The sequence below is a fragment of the Geotrypetes seraphini genome, chromosome 8, assembly GCF_902459505.1.
Source record: "Geotrypetes seraphini chromosome 8, aGeoSer1.1, whole genome shotgun sequence".
NCBI lineage: Eukaryota > Metazoa > Chordata > Amphibia > Gymnophiona > Dermophiidae > Geotrypetes > Geotrypetes seraphini.
Window position 1 is genome coordinate 51,898,903 of NC_047091.1, and position 20,416 is coordinate 51,919,318.

At 41.9% G+C, this 20,416-nt stretch overlaps 1 long non-coding RNA gene across 1 annotated transcript; it reads left to right on the forward strand.

Moving 5' to 3' along the window:
* Nucleotides 1-746: 746 nt before the first annotated feature.
* Nucleotides 747-19,956, forward strand: LOC117364428. The gene is made up of 3 exons (XR_004540245.1): nt 747-924; nt 15,667-15,741; nt 19,518-19,956. It is a non-coding gene; the product is annotated as an uncharacterized LOC117364428 (long non-coding RNA).
* Nucleotides 19,957-20,416: the final 460 nt, after the last annotated feature.

Consider the following 20,416-nt stretch of genomic DNA (forward strand, 5'->3'; position numbering starts at 1 on the left):
TATGAAATAATAAGATATTGTGTGTACATGAAAAATGAATGGAAGAAATTGGGGGCGGGGCTAGGGAGGGATTGGGGTGGGGCTAGGGCGGGATTGGGAGCGGGACTGAATATTAATAGGTGTCCCGTTTTGATGAAAAAATAAATGGTCACGTTATCTATAATCCCTGATAAAAAAAGAGAGGGAGTATGTGTGTGGGGTAGGGGAATGGTACAACAGAGGGAAGTTCAGGGGCGGGGGCATGGGAGAAAAAGATGAAATGAGAGTGACTCCAGAAGGAAAGGAGATGGGGGCTGAAGAAGCGTGGCAAAAAATAATGTCCAGGCTGTCACAGCCTTTCCTTCCCGGCTGACACAATGGAGACAGTCTGAAACTTGGGGGACAGGCGAGGTTGAGATAAGCCTGGTCCCCATGGGAGAGCTAGGTTTCAGCGATACACAATTCGAAGTGATGAGATAATATAAGGTCCTTAACTAAATACAGTTTATTGCATAAAGAGCACATATTGATTAGTCGGTCCCTTAGAAACAGATGTTGAAATAAGTACCAGGCACCTCCTAGCTGGCCTACTATATTGGTGGACGCTAGGAGAGACTCGACGCCCCTATAACACGGCAAGGGAGGGTGTAGAAGCACATAGGGAGATAAGGTGTCAGTAATAAATATAGCACACCGGCTATATTAGGTACACACGGAAAGCGTGTTGAATTACATACCAATGAGGTCACTTCCGGGGGCGGGGTTAGAGAGCCGTAGCTATGAGGCGGTAGGGGAGAGCCATAAAGCAGAGCAGAGGAGAGCCAGGGAGTAGACCGACTAGGTAATTTCCGGTAGTAGAGTCGGGTCGGCGAGCTGCAGTTATGCAGCAGCAGCAGGAGGAGAAAACTAGAGAGCAGACCTGCAACAGGAGGAGAGAGAAACAAGGTATTGCTAAAAATAAATAAAATAAGTGCAATAGACGGTCACAGAGCTTACAGTATTCAGGACACAACAGATTAATGGAAGAGATCATTGGGGGGCTCGTGCACATTAAGACAATTTTAGGGATAGATTTTTTTTCTTTATTTTTTTTGTTTTCAAATGTTTATTGAAATTTTAAATTGTTTTTATACAAAAGATTCATAAATATGAACATAAAGAGAACAAGAAATGTATAGATGCTTATATGTAGTAAGGCACAAAAAAAACCCCCCCACAAACGTTGAATAAAGAAAATCCTTCCTGAATTATGAAAGAAAACAGTCTAGAGACTTTTATTTTCTGATTTTTAAAGAGTAATTTGTAGAGTTATAAGACAGGATTGTCTTTGTATTTTTTTTACTTTTTCTTTTTTTCCAAACATTATGAACTACCAAGGCCCCCTCTTATCAAGCTGTATTAGGGTTTCTATGAGCACTGGAGCTTTTTACTGCAGCGACTTGCGATTTTAAAAAAAACAACAACCCCAAAACCTGCAGCTTGATAAAGGGGGCCCAAATTATGCGGTTTTGCATGCTGAATTTGAAGCTATCTTCAGAAGCTACTTAAAGTGAGACTTACGTACATCAACCCTCTCTTCTATGAAACCGCGCTAGTGTTTTTTAGCGCAGAACTGCGCTGAATGGCCTGCGCTGCTTCCGACGGTCATTGAGTTCCTATGAGTTTCGAGAGCAGCGCGGCTCTCTGTGCTAAAAACCACTAGCGCGGTTTCGTAAAAGAGGGGGCAAATCACAGTTGAAATATATAGAAATTAAGTTATATTTATTTAAATGTTTTGTAGCCATATAATTGTCTTTAAAATGTCATTTATGCAATTAATTTAATGTTAAGGTAACAAAGTTCAGCAAAGATGCCATATCTTGTTTGCTTCTAGGGATTTTGTGGTGCAGTGGTTAGAGCTACAGCCCCAGCACCCTGAAGTTGTGGGTTCAAATCCTATGCTGCTCCTTGTGACCCTGGGCAAATCACTTAATCCCCCCCATTGCCCCAAGTACATTAGGTAGAGTATGAGCCCACTGGGAAGGATAGGAAAAAATGCTTGAGTACCTGAATGTAAACCACTTAGATTATAAATGGTATATAAAAGCTAAATACTAAATGCTTCTGTTTTGGCTTGACCATCTAATATAATGTTGCCTCCTCTCACATGAACAGCAGCCCTCGGTTGTCATTTTTACACACCTTTCTATGGATTCTGTATGTGATGGGGATTATTAATCCCCAAATGAAACCACCTCGGGTTTGCTCAGAAGTGCCTTGATCTCTGCTGTTGTCAATGTACAGGTAGGAGGAGGCTCAGAGACTCTGGACCTCCAGTTAAGCAATTGGGGGTGTGTAGTTGCCTCATTGTTGCTGGATGGTGTTTTCCTGGCTCTCACCCTGCTGTCTCTCACCTCTGATCTTCTTCAATATCTTCTCCAGTGCATCTCTTGTTTCCTGTTCCTCTTCACTGTATAACATAGCTTGAAGAACAGATTTGCTGCTTATCTTCTCACTGTAGGCATGACTACCTCGGTTTACGAGTGCACCGGTTTGCGAGTGCTTTGCAAGACGAGCAAAACATTCGTAAAATCGGCGCCTCGGAAACCGAGCGCGCTTCGATTTGCAAGCCCCCCCCCCCCCGCCGCCATCGGGCACCCCCTCGCCGTGACCTGAGGTCCCCCCAACCCACTCAAACCCTCTTCTTACTTTGCTGTAGCCTCCACACCGGCACCAGCATGTCCTGTGCGTGGTGCCGGTGTCTGAAGATCTGCTTCCTGTGCTGGGCCTTGAGCATGTGCGCATGCTCAAGGCCTGAGAGTTCACATCGAACGTGAACTCTCACGTTGAACGTGAACTCTCAAGGCCCAGCACAGGAAGCAGATCTTCAGGCACCGGCACCACGCACAGGACATGCTGGTGCCGGTGCCGCTGGAAAAGATTATGTTCTACGTTAATAGCCTTCAAGTATTTGAATGTCTGAATCATATCTCCCCTGTCTCTCCTTTCCTCTAGGGTATACATATTCAGGGCTTCCAGTCTCTCCTCATACGTCTTCTGGCACAAGCCTCCTATCATTTTCGTCGCCCTCCTCTGGACCGCTTTAAGTCTTCTTGCGTCATTTGCCAAATAAGGTCTCCAAAACTGAACACAATACTCCAAGTGGGGCCTCACCAATGACCTGTACAGGGGCATCAACACCTTCTTCCTTCTACTGACTACGCCTCTCTTTATACAGCCCAGCATCCTTCTGGCAGCAGCCACTGCCTTGTCACACTGTTTTTTCGCCTTTAGATCTTCGGACACTATCACCCCAAGGTCCCTCTCCCCGTCCGTGCCTATCAGCTTCTCACCTCCCAACATATACGGTTCCTTCTGATTATTTATCCCCAAATGCATTACTCTGCATTTCTTTGCATTGAATTTTTTAGTTGCTGGGCAATAGACAATTCCTCTAATTTTTACAGATCCTCTTTCATATTTTCCACTCCCTCTTCAGTGTCTAGCAGTACTTTCTATATATATGTTTTTATATGTTTATATTTGGTTTTATTGTAAGCTATTCAAGGTTTTTTGTTTTATATGGTGTGGTTTTTTTTTTTACATTGCTATTTAAAGGTACTCCAGGACAGTTTTGAGAGCCACTCTTCGGACATATGGTGCAGCAAGATGAGAAGAGAGAAGTCTAGAGTTTGTGGTGAGATGGTTACAGATAAGTAACTTACCTGCTGATTAAAAACATAAGAATAGCCTTCTGGGTCAGACCAATGGTCCATTAAGCCCAGTAGCCCATTCTCACAGTGGCCAATCCAGGTCACTAGTACCTGGCCAAAACCCAAAGAGAAGCAATATTCCATGCTACAGATCCATGGTAAGCAGAGGCTTCCCCAATGTCTTAATAACAGACTATGGACTTTTCCTTGAGGAATTTGTCCAAACCTTTCTTAAAACAAGCTATGCTATCTGCCGCTTTTACCACAAACTCTGGCAATGTATTCCAGAGCTTGACTATTCTCTGAGTGAAAAAATATTTCCTCCTATTGGTTTTAAAGTATTTCCCTGTAACTTTATCGAGTGTCCCCTAGTCTTTGTAATTTTTGACAGAGTGAAAAATTGATCCACTTATACCCATTCTACTCCACTCAGGATTTTGTAGACTTCAATCATATCTCCTCTCAGCCGTCTCTTTTCCAAGCTGAAGAGCCCTAACCTTTTCAGTCTTTCTTCATACGAGAGGAGTTCCATCCCCTTTATCACCTTGGAGTTGCAGAATGAATGTACTTATAGATCCAATAAGGTTTTAATTGTATGCACAAACAGAGGGAATCAAAGTAACTTGAGAAGAGAGATTATGTGAGTGTAGTGAGGTTGGCAGAAGATAAGATGTGCAGTACAAATTTTTTGATTGTGTAGAAAGATGGCTCAGTAGGAAATCTATGAAGAGCAGGATGTGGTAGTCTTAAGTGAGAGATGAGTGTAAATGAGGATTTTGGTAGCCTTCAACTAAAAGGCATTCCTTCCTCTTCTGATCATTTATAAAGAAAGACAGGTATTAGTAGTCTGTTAGATATGTCCAGAAAAAGAGGAAGGTAACAGTTCGAGGAAACGGAGGAAGTTATCCACAGAAATAGAGAACGGGGGAAGATGATAAACTTGTTGGCCATAGTAGGACATCGAGGCTCAAACTTGGGCCTAGATTCCTGATGAAATCTCAGATGTAGAGGCGTAAATCTGGAGAGTCAGCGTAAAAGAAGGTACATTGATCTCCTTCCATAGATCTCAGCACAACAGCCCTCAGTTACACCAACTGATAGGATAGGATACCAGTGAACCACCAGAACATTCACTAAAAGAGAGAAGAAACAGAACCGAGCCCTGAAGTCCATTTAAGGACAGCTTATTGAGTGTCAAAAGCAGTGGATAGGTAAAGGATGAGGGGTGAATGATGGCCCTTAGAATGACTGTGTCCCTTTCCCCACTTCTTTTTTGGCAATCAACTTCAGGGACAATCAATTTATTTAAACAATATAAATCACTGATAATAACATCTTCATAAAACAAAGTAGGCATAACAACATAAGAATTGCCGCTGCTGGGTCAAAACAGTGGTCCATCATGCCCAGCAGTCTGCTCACACGGCGGCGCTTAGGTCAAAGACCAGTGCCCTATTAAGAGTCTAGCCTTACTTGCGTATGTTCTGTTCCAGTAGGAACTTATCCAACCTTGTCTTGAATCCCTGAAGGGTGTTTTCCCCTATAACAGCCTCCGGAAGAGCATTCCAGGTTTCTACCACTCTCTGAGTGAAGAAAAACTTCCTTATGTTTATACAGAATCTTTTCCCTTCTAACTTCAGCGAGTGCCAACTCCTTCTCTGCACCTCGGAGAGGGTGAACAGTCTCTCTTTCTCTACTAAGTCAATCTTTCAATCCATTTTCATTGTACCGCAATAAGGTTCATGTTTCAGCTAAAGAAGCCTTCTTCAGAGGTGTATGAATGAAGCCATATTCATTAGCCAAGCCCTCTGGGGAACTGTGCTCTGTGATTGGTGATTTTCTGTTCCACTCATAGCGTGATGTCACCGAACGAGCCAAAGCAAGCTGCTTTTTAAAGTCAAACTCTGTTAACCTTCATTCTGTACAAAAAGTTTGCGTTTGTTTATGGAGGGGGGACAAAGGTAACACTCTGTCCTCGGATGCTCAAGCTGAACATTCCGTGAGGTTGTGTTTGGGATTTTTTTTGGGGGGGGTTTGGGGGGGTTCATTTGTATTGTGGGCCCTTTAGATTGGCCACGAGCAGATCACTGGAGACTTTTGGTAAAGGCCGTTTCTGTAGAGGAGAAAAGCTAGATTGGAATGGATCCAAGAATGACTTCAGATGATGGTGTTGGTGAACAGCATATTCAAGAAGCTTGGATATAAAAGGGAGAAGGAAGATGGTGGGGGGAGGTTGGTCCAGTGAATTTGGTGTAATGACAGCAAGTTTGAAAGCATCAGGATTAGTCATACAGTAACACACACAGCAAAAAGTATTAAATGAGGATATGATGGCTAGAAGGGAAGATAAGGGAGATAGAGCTGAATGGTTGGGTGGGAATAGGATCGGAGTAAAAGTTTGGAGGAGGAGAGGTTTGTTTCCTCTTCTGATCTTAGAAAAGGATGAAAGGGTGATGGGTTGAAGGATGTCAAAATGGAGGAAGTAAAGAGATTGTTTGGTGGAAAACTTAAAAATAATCTTGTAAACTTTGGAAGTACTCTACTACTGTCTAGGCAAGGGGTGTTGAATTCAAATCACATAAGGGGCCGAAATCTAAAACACAGGATAAGTCGTGGACCATTTACCCCTTCGTGGGCCCCAGTGCTGGTGGCAGCTCCGATGCTCACAGGACTTCTGTGAGCGTCGGATCAATCGCTGTCGCCTCCACCGCCAAAACCCATGCTGCATGCCAGCAAAGGAAAGTGTTAGTCTTAGTAGAAGTATAGGGATACAACATCTCCAACCCCACACCAGCTACAAAATAAATAAAAAAAAGACTTTTCCTCTCTTAGGTCCAAGTTCATGCTTGCTGTCTTAACACCAGCTCTGGCAGGATACACATTTCAAATTTGACATATTGTAATCACAAAATAGAAAATTAAAATTTTATTTTTTCTACCTTTTGTTGTCTGGTCATTTTGCTTTTAGTCCCAGTTTCTCTTTCTGATTTTGTCTATCTTCTAATTTTCTTTCCAGTGTCTGCTGTCCATTTTTTTCCTCCTTCTCACTTGCTCCAGTCCCTGTCTCCAATATATTGATTTTTCCCTTTCAACTTTTCTCCTTTTTTCTCTTCTGCCTCTGTCCACTCAAATCTTTCCCTCTTTCTCATCCTTCTCCTTTTTACATTTTAAGCTACCTATCAATTTTCCATCCTCTCTTATTCTGTAGCTCTCCCATTTCCCATCTCACTCCTTTCCCAGTCTCCTATTTCCTTCTGTCTCTCCTCCTCTTTGTCCAACATTTTGCTCCCTCTCTTTTCTGTTGTTCTTCCCAACTGCCCCCATCCCATCTCTCTCCCTGTCTGCCTGCCTCCCTCCCCCAGGTCCACCATTTCTCCCTTTCTTTTCCCAGTGGTTCTCCCTTCAAGTATCTTTTTCCCTCTTTCTCCACACTACCCCAGGTCCAACCTCTCTCCCTTCATCTTGCTCCCCTTATAGCCCAGCTTGCCTTTCCCTCTAGTGCCGGTCCCTCTCCCCTTATAGCCCAGCATGCCTTTTCCTCCAGCGCCGGTCCCTTTCTCCTTACAGCCCAGCTTGCCTTTCCCTCTAGTGCCAGTCCGATGTCGCCACCAAGCCGAGGAATCTGCCGGCCTCAGCGATTCGGAAGCATTGTACGTGGCTCCTCCTTCTGCTTTTCGCCTGCCACGGTCTGGTCTCCAATGACGCACAACTTCCAGTTTCTGCCCGAATGGACCGCAGCGGACAGAAGGGGAGCCACAGACAACACTGCTGAATCCCTGCATAAGCCGGCAGACTTTCCAGCATGACAGACATCAGACCGGCGTGGGAGGGAGGACACGCTGAGCTTTGAGAAGGGGAAGTTCAGGAGCATTGCCGTGGGCCACATAAAAAGGCCAGACGGGCCTTGTGTTTGACACATGTGCCATGTCTCTCAAACTGTGTGCCATGAGATTCCAGAATTTTACTTTATTTTTAAAATTCCCTTCATTAGTATACACTAGAATAGATGACATGTGCATCACATACACAAGAGTCTGTCAATGTTATGAGCATCTATATGCGTAAGGATACAACTGCAAGGATACAACCGCCCAGACAAGCATCATTCTTTGACGTGATTGGTTCACAAAGACTAACGGCAAGTAGTTTTATTTTTATTTTTTATGCAATAGTTATCTAACTCGAGCAACAGAGCAATCAAGGCTTTGTTACCATTTTGATCTTCTTATCTTTGAACTTGGATTTTCAGCTGTGTTGGAAATTAAATTGGAAAAGAACTGCAGATAGTGGATGATAAATGCATGTTTGCTTGTCAATTTGCACTCGGGACAGCACATCCATCTCATTGATTAGCAATTCTATTCTATCAGCTTAGTTTTACCATTGTTACAATTATCCGTACATAGCTTAAAGAACTTTAAATAAATAACACTCAAATTTAATTTTTTGTTGGCTTTGCAATTTTATAATTTCAGTTATGTGCCACAAAAAATATTTGCTCTGTTTATTGTACCGCATAAAACATTTGCTTCGTTTAGTGTGCCAGAGCTAAAAAATGTTTGAGAGACACTTGTCTAGCCAGAGGGCAAAGGGAAGATTTGGAGGTAGTTCGGTGTGGTAAAAAGACAGCAAGGGTATATAATTTGGAAGCCACTTGTGAGGAGTAGATAGCATGTAAGTTTATAAATACAGTAATCTTGACAAACTGCTATAGACAGATCTGGGCAGTCTCGTGGAATCTGTGCTTCGGTGACGTTTTTGAGCAGTGGATGTCTTTAGACTTGCATGGATGTCAGCTTGCCAGTAGGTGGCAGCACAAGTTCAGTGGGTTTACTGTCCCTTCTCATACAGTGTATCTTAGACAAACTCAAGGTCAGTTTGGGATGAGTTTAAAATGTGCTGGCAGCACAAGCACCAAGGCTTTCAACCTTTTCTTACTGTCCAGTTCAGGCTGCTTCTGTAGTTTTGATGTTAGGTCCGTCAAGATCATGCTTTAAAGAGAACTGTAGTAGCCTTTAAATTCTGTGTTGTGCTACGTTACTGTCCCACGAGCTATTACAAAACAGTTGATGTAAAATGGAAAAGGCAGGACAAGTTTGGAGAGGAGCAAAATCCAAGGCAATTTAGGTACAGTATAAGCCCTCTGGGGACAGGGCATCACATTGTTTGTCCTTAGGACAGTGGAGAGTTAAGTGATTTGGCCAAGATCACAAGAACAGTAGCTTCATTTGTTCTCAGCCCACTGCTCTAACCAGTAAACTATCATGTTGAGGAATAGATTAGCAGTTTGTCTCTGTGCACTGCTATATGGAGACTTGTGGGGAGGGGGGTCATGTCTTTATTCCCTGGGTTGATTTAGAGATGTGGGTGTTGCAGAGGCAATGCTTATAGCTCCTGGGGGGAGAACGAAGAGGTAGTTGTGGCCATATTTAGGTTTCATGATTGCGGGGCTCCGGCAGGTACCCCAAACCCTTGCAAGTGAAGATTCATGATGCTAAATCCTAGCCATGGTCAGGTTTGAGCGGATGCCCAAAAGAGCAGAAAGAAGCTGTTGTTCTACTTTCTCCTCTGCCCCAGCCAAACTGAAAAAAGAAAATGAGCATAAGCCCTTGGATGGCATATGCCAGGGGTAGGCAATTCCGGTCCTCGAGAGCCAAAGCCAGGTCAGGTTTTCAGGATATACACAATGAATTGGTATGAAATGGATTTGCATGCACTGCCTCCTTGAGATGCAAATCTATCTCGTACATATTTATTGTGGCTATCCTGAAAACCTGACCTGGCTCCAGCTCTCGAGGACCGGAGTTGCCTCCCCTGGTATATGCTATTGTAGGGCACTTGGGTGTGATGTAAGACTGCATAAATCACTGTTGTTGATTTTGAAATCATCCCCTCTCACTTTTAAGAACTAGGAGTACTGGTAGGTTTTGTTTTTGTTTTGTTTGGGGTTTTTTTTGGGGAGGGGGTTTATTAGAAAAACAAGCTTAAAATGTGAGTTCAAAGTCAATATTGTAGCAGTTGTCAGCCTTATTGTGCTCCTTTTGTTTTTCTGTACAGCATTAAGCTGTTTAGTACAGAATATTAAATTAGAATGGAAACATTTCCTGCCCCCTCTTACTGGCCCACACAAGATTCCTTTCACTGTGGTCTGCTCCATGCTATAGCCACAGGGGATCTTTGTGATTTTAGGATCCTCTTCCTCCCAATGTCTTTGCTCTGACCCAGCCAGTGCATGCTGCCTTGTTTTTATTTTTTTGAATCCCATCTTCTTCCCCGTAACAAGGGCAATGAAACAAGATTGTATCTTTCTCCAAGCACAACAAGGACACATACTTTGGTATTCTGTGAAAGATGCTGGAAGGAATGATGGAGGGCAAAAGGGGAAAGCTGAACACAGAAAGCTGCCAACCTTTTATCAAAAGTGGCTAGGAGGGGCGTGGCAACCCTCATTTAAAGTGTTTGAGACTTGCTTTTACCATTCATCACTCTTGAACAAATGCAACACTTCAAGGGCCATGTTCAATACTTCTAACTTGGGCACATAATAGAAAACAAATCTGGTTTTGAGTAAGACCTAATGTGTGAATGCATCATGAACACTAAAGTGCATGGGGGAGGTCTTTTATATACCGCAATTCCCTGCAAGGAATCTATGCAGTCTACAATAAGAATTAGATCATGTTCTTGACATAACATTTGATGAAGGATAGAAGGTTGGTTGGTTAAAGAGAAAAGAGGTATGTCTTAAGTTTCTTCCGGAAGTCGAGGTAAGTGGTGGGGTTGTCTTAGATGTGTTGATTGGGTCTTTGCAAAGGCCAATTGTGGAGAGTGGAGTAAATTTTCCTAACTTTTATAGGTATCATCAAGCCTATATTTTGCGTCAAGGTATGTATTGGATCCTCCCGGAGCCCAGGAGCATAAAATATTTGTTGATACATGGAAAAATTTAAGGTATATAAGTAGTCTAACTCGTATTCCAATAATTAAATCAACAACTCAAACTATTTGGCTAAACCCCAAGATCAAAATTGGCGGTTTTAAAATCATCTGGAAGTATTGGATGTTGGCAGGAATCCGTACTTTGGAGGATGTAATAAATAAAGGTAAGCTGCTTGAGTTTTCGCAATTGCAACATAAATTTGGTCTTCATAAATCGCAATATTTTAGATGGTTGCAATTGAAGCAGGCTATTCAGGTAGGGTTCCCTGAATGGAAAAATCTTAATAATTATCATAGCCTGGAATTCTTATGCTTTCAGATGGATTCTATGGGACATCAGGCCGTGCAGTGGTATAAATTATCTGGATTTGTAAATAAAAAAAACAAAAAATGGTCTTAGGGACATTTGGAGCATTGAGATTAAGCATCAAATTAATGCATCTCAATGGCCACGACTTTGGTCTTGGAGGTTAAGATCAGCATCTATGAGACAAACATGTTTTTTTCTTTTGCATAGAGCTTTTTGGACCCCTGTTCGTTTGCAAAAACTAGATAGCTCTAGGTCTAATAGATGTTGGCATTGTCATCTTGAAGTTGGGACATTAGATCATCTTTTATTCTATTGTCCATTCATATTATTGTTTTGGAAGTCAATTTGGCCTCAAATAAATAGGATGTTGGAAAATCCGGTAGCCTTGACATATGATACTATTTTATTTGGCACAGCAATGAGAGCAAAGAGTCAAATTTCGTCAAATAACAACAAACTTATTTTGACTGGAGTAGCAATTCAACAAATAACATACAATTGGAAAAATTATGACAGATTAAATTATAACTTTTGGTGGAATTCTGTATGCCATATATAAAATAGAATGTACAATAGCAACACAAAAGATATTTTGGTAAATTTCAGAAAATATGGAGACCATTAACAGACTTTTGTAATGAATGATAAGTTTCCCAAGGTAAGATATTTGATAGAAGGGAAAAGGGTGGGTTTTATTTTTATTTATCTCATAACGCATATGAATATGTTAATAGTCTCACTGTATTGTATGAAATACTGTTACGGGAGGGGATGGGAGGGTTTCTATTTAATAATAATTGTTCAGATATCAGGTGTAATACATAATATTCAAGATATTAGAATATAAATATGTAATGAAATGTTATATTTAATGTGTTATATGAGAGTTAATCAAGTGTGTATTTATAAGTTCATATGATTTTATCTAATACACTTGTAATATGCAAAAATGAATAAAGAATTTTTTTAAAAAAAAGATGTTTGTAGCTTGTTCCAGATATGGGATCCTTGGTATTCAAAGGTAGCCTCAAACATCTTCCACTGAGCTTGTTTAGGTGATGGGCTGGGTATCTTGTAGCGTTGCGTTATTTGCGAATTGACGAAGGAGTGTGGGACTTTGATATCCAAAAGTTAGTCAATCTGAGTGTTCTCCATAGCCTGCACGATGCACAAAGCAAAGCAATCTATCTTAAATTTGGATTCATTTTTTCATGGGCAGCCAATGCAGTTGTTCTAGCACCAGTCTTGCCCTCCAAATTAGTCTGGCGGCAGCATTTTGTACTACTTGTAGTCTCTTGAGTTCTTTCTCTGTAATGTCACAGTACAATGAATTACAATAGTCCAAGTATGGTATTAGGACCGATTATGTCCTAAAACTGGTCTGGGTTAGAGTCGATCTTAAAAATAATTTTTTCACTAGACAGGTGATATGTGTGTTAAAAGATTAAATTTGAATCTAGTGTAACTCCTTGTAATCCTTTTTGGGATATTGTAATATGTGCATATTTTAAATTTACAAATTGAGAAGCATGTACTCAAGTGTTGGGCAGAGATTTCACTGAGTGAGTCAAGCAAGACAGGAGTCGACATCTTCCTCTCTCGCACCTCCGTCAGCCCTTCAGTTTAGGTTACAGTAAGTTCAGCTCTTCCTCCTGCTGGTTAGGTTTTAGGAACTTATTTCAAGTTGTGGCGGCCTATCTCGCCTGCAACTACAAAAAAGTATGGATGGATGGGCACACTGCCTTCTGTCTCCTGTTATTTTAGACTGAATATTTAAAACAAAATTCGACATGCATTAGAATAGGTTTTCACTGATCTGTGCATCATAGCTTATAGGTGAGAACAATTTTGAGTTAAAAAAAAAAAAAACCCTGACATGTTTGTCCACGTTTAATCATGACAAATCCAAATTAACTCTTTCAAAAGGGGAAAAAAACCCTCCTTAAAGCCCATAAGTTATTAGACCCCTATTCGTGTTGGTCACAGAGCTGATTAAAACAATTTATATGAAGAATTATTGTATGACATGAATAATCTGTACATGAAACAAACTAGTTTTGAGCTTAAAAAAGGGCTGGGAAGCAAAATTTTAAACCTGCCAAACATGGAGGTATCGGAAGAAAGCAGAGATAGGGGAAAGATTTGAGAATATCAGTTTTTATAGCTGTCAGACTGTTGGGTTTATCATTCAAAACTGAAACATAAAATAAGGTTATTACCTTTATTCCTTTGTTTTATTTATTAAAACTGAAACATGAAACCCACATTTATCCAAAGTAGTCACAGGTTAAGGAGATTGCTGAAGGTCTCTGAGGTCTGAGATTACTTTAAAAGAACTACAGAGGTCTAAGACCAGAGAGGGGAACATGGTGGGCTGTTTATCAATTTCAGCCTTACTCCAAAACTGGTCTGTATGATATACAGTGTTCCCCAAGTCATTCGCGGTCGGCGGTCCCGGTCATTCATGGTATTTTCCGACCGTGAACCACCGACCAGGAGAGGACAGCTGGAGAGAGCAGCCGGAGCGCCGGCGAGTGAAGGAAATTACTCGCTGTATGCTCCAACCGCCTCTTCCTGCACTAAAGTCGGGCCTTACCAATCAAGAGCTGCTTTGACACGCAGCTCTTGATTGGTAAGGCCCGACTTTAGTGCAGGAAGAGGCGGTCAGAGCATACAGCGAGTAATGTCCTTTGCGCTCCTGCTTCTCTCTCCTGCCTCTCCCGCTGCCCTCTCCAGTCTCCCTCACGAAAAACTGTATTCATGGTTTTTCAAGATTTGCGGGGGTTCATAGAAACATAGAAAGATGACGGCAGATAAGGGCTACAGCCCATCAAGTTTGCCCACACCATCGACCCTCCCTTTTAAGTCTAATGTCCGCTTTAAGTAGAATTGTAATAATGCCATTCTACTGACCCGCTCTTTCAAGTCTATACCCTAGTAATCCTATCCTTTGGCTGACCCTCGTAGGGATCCTACATAGGTATCCCATTTATTCTTGAAGTCTGGGACGCTGTGTGCCTCTATCACCTGCATTGGAAGCTTGTTCCAATGCTCAATCACTCTCTCCGTGAAGAAGTACTTCCTGGCGTCTCCACGAAACTTCCCTCCCCTGAGTTTGAGCGGATGACCTTTTGTGGTCGAGGGTCCCTTCAGGAGAAAGATATCATCTTCCACCTCAACCCGTCCCGTGATGTACTTAAATGTCTCAATCATGTCTCCCCTCTCCCTACGCTCCTCGAGAGAGTAGAGCTGCAACTTGCTCAGTCTTTCCTCGTACGGGAGACCCTTTAGCCCCGAGACCATCCTGGTGGCCATCCGCTGAACCGATTCAACTCTGAGCACATCTTTACAGTAATGTGGCCTCCAAAATTGCACACAGTATTCCAGATGAGGTCTCACCATGGCTCTGTACAATGGCATCATGACTTCAGGCTTCCTGCTGACGAAGCTTCTCCTGATAACAACCTATCATCTGCCGTGCTTTAGATGAAGCCTTCTCCACTTGAGTGGCAGCTTTCATATCAGCACTGATGATTACTCCTAAGTCTCGTTCTGCCGTAGTTCTGGTTAAAGTTTCTCCATTCAGGGTGTAAGTTCTGCAAGGATTTCTGTTTCCGAGATGCATGACCTTACATTTCTTGGCGTTGAAGCCCAGTTGCCAGATCGAGGACCAGCTTTCTAAAGTACGCAGGTCTTGCTCCATAGCATCCTTTAGATTATAGTCGTTTACTATATTGCATAGTTTGGCATCATCAGCGAATAAGGTTACCTTGCCTTGAAGCCCTTGAGTCAGATCCCCAATGAATATGTTGAAGAGGAGAGGGCCCAGGACTGAACCCTGTGGCACTCCGCTAGTCACTTCCGACATTTTAGAGAGGGTACCATTAACCACCACCCTCTGAAGTCTGCCACTAAGCCAATCTTTGACCCATGTTGTTAGAGTCTCTCCCAACCCCATCGATTTCATCTTGTTCAGCAGCCTGCGGTGTGGGACGCTGTCAAACGCTTTGCTGAAGTCCAGGTACACGACGTCCAAGGACTCGCCTGAGTACAGTTTTTTTGTTACCCAGTCAAAGAAGCTGATAAGATTGGACTGGCATGACCTACCCTTGGTGAATCCATGTTGACTGGGATCCCGGAGATTTTCCTCGTTTAGGATCGTATCCAATCTATACTTAACCAGTGTCTCCATGAGTTTACACACTATTGAGGTGAGGCTTACCGGTCTATAGTTCGCAGCCTCAGCCTTGCAACCCTGGAATAGAACCCCCGTGAATATCGGGGGGAGTACTGTATATTAAACAGGTACATCTAGACCAGTGGTCTCAAACTCAAAACCCTTTGCAGGGCCACATTTTGGATTTGTAGGTACTTGGAGGGCCTCAGAAAAAATAGTTAATGTCTTATTAAAGAAATGACAATTTTGCATGAGGTAAAACTCTTTATAGTTTAAATCTTTCCTTTTGGCTAAGTCTTAATAATATTGTAATTTATAGCTAAAGAGACATATGATCAAGAAACTGTTTTATTTTACTTTTGTGATTATGATAAACATACCGAGAGCCTCAAAATAGTACCTGGCAGGACACATGTGGCCCCTGGGCTATGAGTTTGAGACCACTGATCTAGGCCTAGTTAGTATAATTAAAAATAAATGAATAAAAATACTATTTTTTTCTAAAACTTGTTCTAGATACTTTTATTTGTGGATAATTTTTAAATGAAATTGCTTTCTTTAAATCTTAGAAAATTTTATGTGAGGACAAATTAAAGGAACTGATATGGAAGACCAAAAGATAAGAAGACAAAACTGGGAGATAGGTAAGTATGAACCACTTGGGCCTGATGATAAAAGGGGGCCTTAGTTAAGTACTACTTCTTGGAGGCCATTATTCCCTCCCAATTTGTAGAAGAACCCTTGCACTTTTAATTACCATCTTGTGAGTAATCCATTTATAAGGTGGTGACGAGGGTGCATAGAGAAAAGGAGGTGTCTCTATCCTATAGCACTCCAATGAATACTTCATATTATGGAGGGGTTGAAGGAAAAGAGAGCTCCACATTTGCTACATTTAGTGGGTCTGGTGTGTTTTTTTTTTGCCCAAAATATTTTTTGGTCTAGGTGTTTCAAAATGTATTTGTATCTTCAAAAGCTGGGATGGTCTTAATAGCTGGATTCTTTCATATCTTACAAGGTATGGGGGGGTGCCGGAAGGAGGGAGTGAGCATTACTCCTGCCGGGGATGTTGTGGGGGGTGTGCTGGCAGGAAGGAGTGGATATTCCTCATGCTATGGACACAGTGGGGGGGGAGGACGGGAAGCCCTCCTGCTTGCCGACTTGCAGTAGAGTAGGGGGTTCTCTGCTGGGGTCGCTCAGCTGATCGCAGCAGGGAGATTTCCTTGCTGCGATCAGTTTAGCAGCCGCGTATAATTGAAATGTAGGCCAGCATTTCAATGGCCTACATTTCAGTATCGCAGCACTAAGGAGACAGCTAGGGCCAAGGAGACAGCTAGGGCCACTTAAGCTCACCTAAGGCTACTTCTGGCCAAAACCATGCCCACCCCCAGCCTTGTGCGAGCTTAAGCATCCCTATATGTCTCCCTCAACTGCGACAGATGCCTACAGTGTAGGCAGTTGTGGGGGTTTTTTTTGTGTTTTTGGTTTTTTTTTTTTTTTAGAAGATGTGTTTCCTGATTGGCTGGTTAGACAGTGGTAAGGCACCTACAGTCGGGACGCCATTTATAGAATACAGCCCTGTATGCAAAAGTTGGGAGTTATGTGCAGGTAGAAGAGAAAGAATGCAGGAAAGATATATATGGAGGAATTCAGGTGTTTTTTTTTTTTGGGGGGGGAGGTCATTGGGTGACAGCTGTGGATGTTTCACATGGTCTTGCACCTAATTATCTTGTTGATCATTTAGCTTCTCAAATTTTAGACATTCATCTCATATTTCAACATTTGTCTTCCCTCCTCTATAGGTTGTATACTTCCCCCTCCCCATTCGCGGTTTCTGCACTCGTGGTTTCATATAATCGCGATTTTTTTTTCTGGGGAGGGGGAAAATAAAAAAATGTAACAAAAATCCATCTTTTTCCTCCCTGCCGCCTTCCCGGCCTTACCTGGTGGTCTAGAGGGCTTTCGGGGCAGGAGCGATCTTCCTACGCTCCTGCCCCATGCAGATCGCCATGAGGAAATGGCTGCTGGGAGTTCCTATTGTCTCTTGAGACTACGTCGGGAACTCCCTACAGCCATTTCCTGATGGCGATCTGCATGGGGCAGGAGCGTAGGTAAGATCGCTCCTGCCCCGAAAGCCCTCTAGACCACCAGGTAAGGCCGGGAAGGCGGCAGGGAGGTGGGGGTGGGTCAGAGCCGGATAATCGCGGTTTTTCGGCATTCGCAGTCCGGCTCTGCCCGTATCCGCCACGAATGACGAGGGAGAAGTGTATATTTAAATGATACTTTCAGCAAATGCCGTTCCAAGCATTGAGACACCAACTCAAAATGCTGGAATATGAAAAAGTGCCATCTTGGTAACATAATACATTCAATTTACCTTTAGTAAAGTTAAAGTTGTGTTATGTAACCCTAAGCAAGGCAGTAACAGTGGCATTTTGTCCAGCATGTTACCGTGTGTCAGGGTTGCCCTTTGGGGCATGCATGCTGGTTTTGGCTCATCTGTTGATGCCTCAGGCAGTTTCCCTGCTTATTCCCCACTTTTGACAACCCTTCCTCCTCTACCTTTTATACTTGGGTGGAATGAACTGGAGCAGGGATAGGCAATTCGTCTCCTCGAGAGCCATGGGCAGGTCAGGTTTTCAGGATATCCACAATGAATATGTATGAGATGGATTTGCATGCACTGCCTCCTTGAGATGCAAATCTATCTCATTCATATATATTGTGGATATCCTGAAAACCTGACCTGCCTGTGGCTCTCGAGGACTGGAATTGTCTACCCCTGCACTAGAGCAGTGCTTATCAATCTTGTAGTGGCTGTGACTCCATGATAGTGACCAAATAAAGTTGTGCAGAATAATGATGTACCTGTGGAAAGCCCAACTATGGGTTCCCCCTGGATTCTATAAACTTACATACCTATGTTTTATGCCTACCATGCAAATTTGCGTGCACAATTTATAGAATAAGGACAGTTGTGCATGCCACCTAATTCCAATTAACAGCTTCAATTGATGATGTCAGTGCTAATTGACACCTATTGGCAGTTGTGTGTACAACTGACCTTAGTTGCAATTCTAGAAATTTAATGCTCAGAGTCCATCATGACCAACTTCTAGGGGGTGTAGATGTGGGTGGGTCAGAGGTGTGCTGAGGACTTAGGCGAATAGGGATAGTATAGCGTTTGTTTTTTACAGGAAGTAGGACTATACCAAAGAGGCCAAACAATACATTAATCTGTAACTGTGAAAATACTAAACTTGTAGCATAAGGTATGATGTGATACGAAATATTTGTTGAATCAAGCTGCGTGGTTGCCATGTTAGTTTACTTTAATATAGCAAATAGAGCTTGTAAGGAGCAGGGATTGCCTCTTTCAAGTTTAATGTATAGCACTGTGTATGTCTAGCAGTGCTATAGAAATAAAAAGTAGTAAATAGAGGGGGAAAACAAAGTATTTCCTTTTTTTATTGGATTTAAAATTATTCAAAGACTATAGGTGGGTGGGGGAGCAGGACGGACGGTAGCTCAGGATTGTTGTGAGAGGGAGAGGCAAAAATTATCAGGTAAGATATTTTTCCATTACCCCTACCAAAAAAGGCTGAGTCCCTCTTTCTCGGTAATGAGGCTCCTTTATGGGCCACTTCTGTCGTGCTAATGCTCAAGATATCCTCTTGACTGATAAGGTGCCATGTGGAATTCCTTTCCACAGCACGCATGCTCTTTCTTTCTTATCCTCATTGTGTTAAGCTCTGCTGTAGCTAGAACTGTTTTTGAAAATAAAGGAACTTTAGCAAGAAATATAGGTGCAGAAGTGGTAGCATTCCCCTTCCTCATCCCAGAGCAATATGAATATATGGAATGGGGAAAATTTTTCTTGTATATAGCAAAGGGAGAAAAATTGCTCACTTAACTATACAAAGCAAATTTCTACAAAGAGGAAAGTGAAGCATAAGTTCCTAAAATGCAATAATTGTTTCAAAACCACAAGGAAAAGAACTTCAAACACCCGATACCACCAACAGCTTAGTATCTTTAATGGGATATGAATATTATTAGTACAAAAAAATCTTGTGTTATTTTTAAACGTTTTTCTAAATTTTCTAACGATATGTGAAAATTCAACTTCACCATCAGCAATTTGAAGATGAAAAAATCACTTAGCTTCTATTCTACAGTGGCTCTACTGTTTCACATTTCAATGCTTCATCAGGGATATTGAAATGTGAAATGGTAGACTAGAGCCACCGTAGGATATAAGATTTTATTGTAGGCAATAAATTTACAAAGGAACTCTTAACTTTTTGCTGTGGTTCAGGGCTCTGCTGATACAATGTGGTGCTTTCATACCCCTCAAAAATTTAAAATTTGTTGTTTTTTTTGTTTTGTTTTTAAATTCCCTCCTCCTCTGTGTTACGAGCTCTGAACCTGGATATGGACACTACAGGAAGAATGGTTCAGGAGTTTCTTGTCATAGGAAGGACCATCTCTCACCTGGGGAAGCTCTTCAGCCAAAATTTAATGTCGAGCTAAAAGGCTGGAAAAACACATGCTGTGAAATGGAGCACTTGCACCTCTTCTCAGTTAATACCTTTTTATTCTCATCTTTATATCCACAAGGACTGATTATGGCACAGGTTATTCCTGAGATGCTTTGGGCTGGATATACACTGTGGAAGCAGTTTCTATCATTTGAAAATGTCAGACTGCTGAAGGAGCAGCTCTGTGTACATGTTTCTGTGTATAAAAAGGAAGGTTTTGGAATATTTATTTTAATTAAAAGAAAAAGCTTGGTATTAGATAAGATATAGGGGGGTGGGATTTTGAAAGATAATAATTGCTAATTGTGTTATTATTAATAAATGGGTGGGTGGGAAGTGATTCTTTTATATTTATATATTTTATATTTTAAGGATTATAAGTAAGATTGTCAAGTGATTTGTTAAAAATTTTTCTGATTGATTATTATACACTTGTTGTAAGATTTGAAATTGAATAAAGATTTTTTTTTAAAAAAGAAAGCTTTTTCTTAAGCTGATGCCTTATGTCAGGGGTGTCAAAGTCCCTCCTCGAGGGCTGCAATCCAGTCGGGTTTTCAGGATTTCCACCATGAATATGCATGAGATCTATTTGCAGGCACTGCTTTCATTGTAGGCTAATAGATCTCATGCATAGTCATTGTGGAAATCCTGAAAACCCGACTGGATTATGCCCCTGCCTTTATGTAATGCTGCACCTTCCATTAAATGGTTTTAAAAGTTTTTGTGCGTAGCCTTGGTCTCCTAAATATGGGTGGAATGGGAAGGTTGGACAGACATT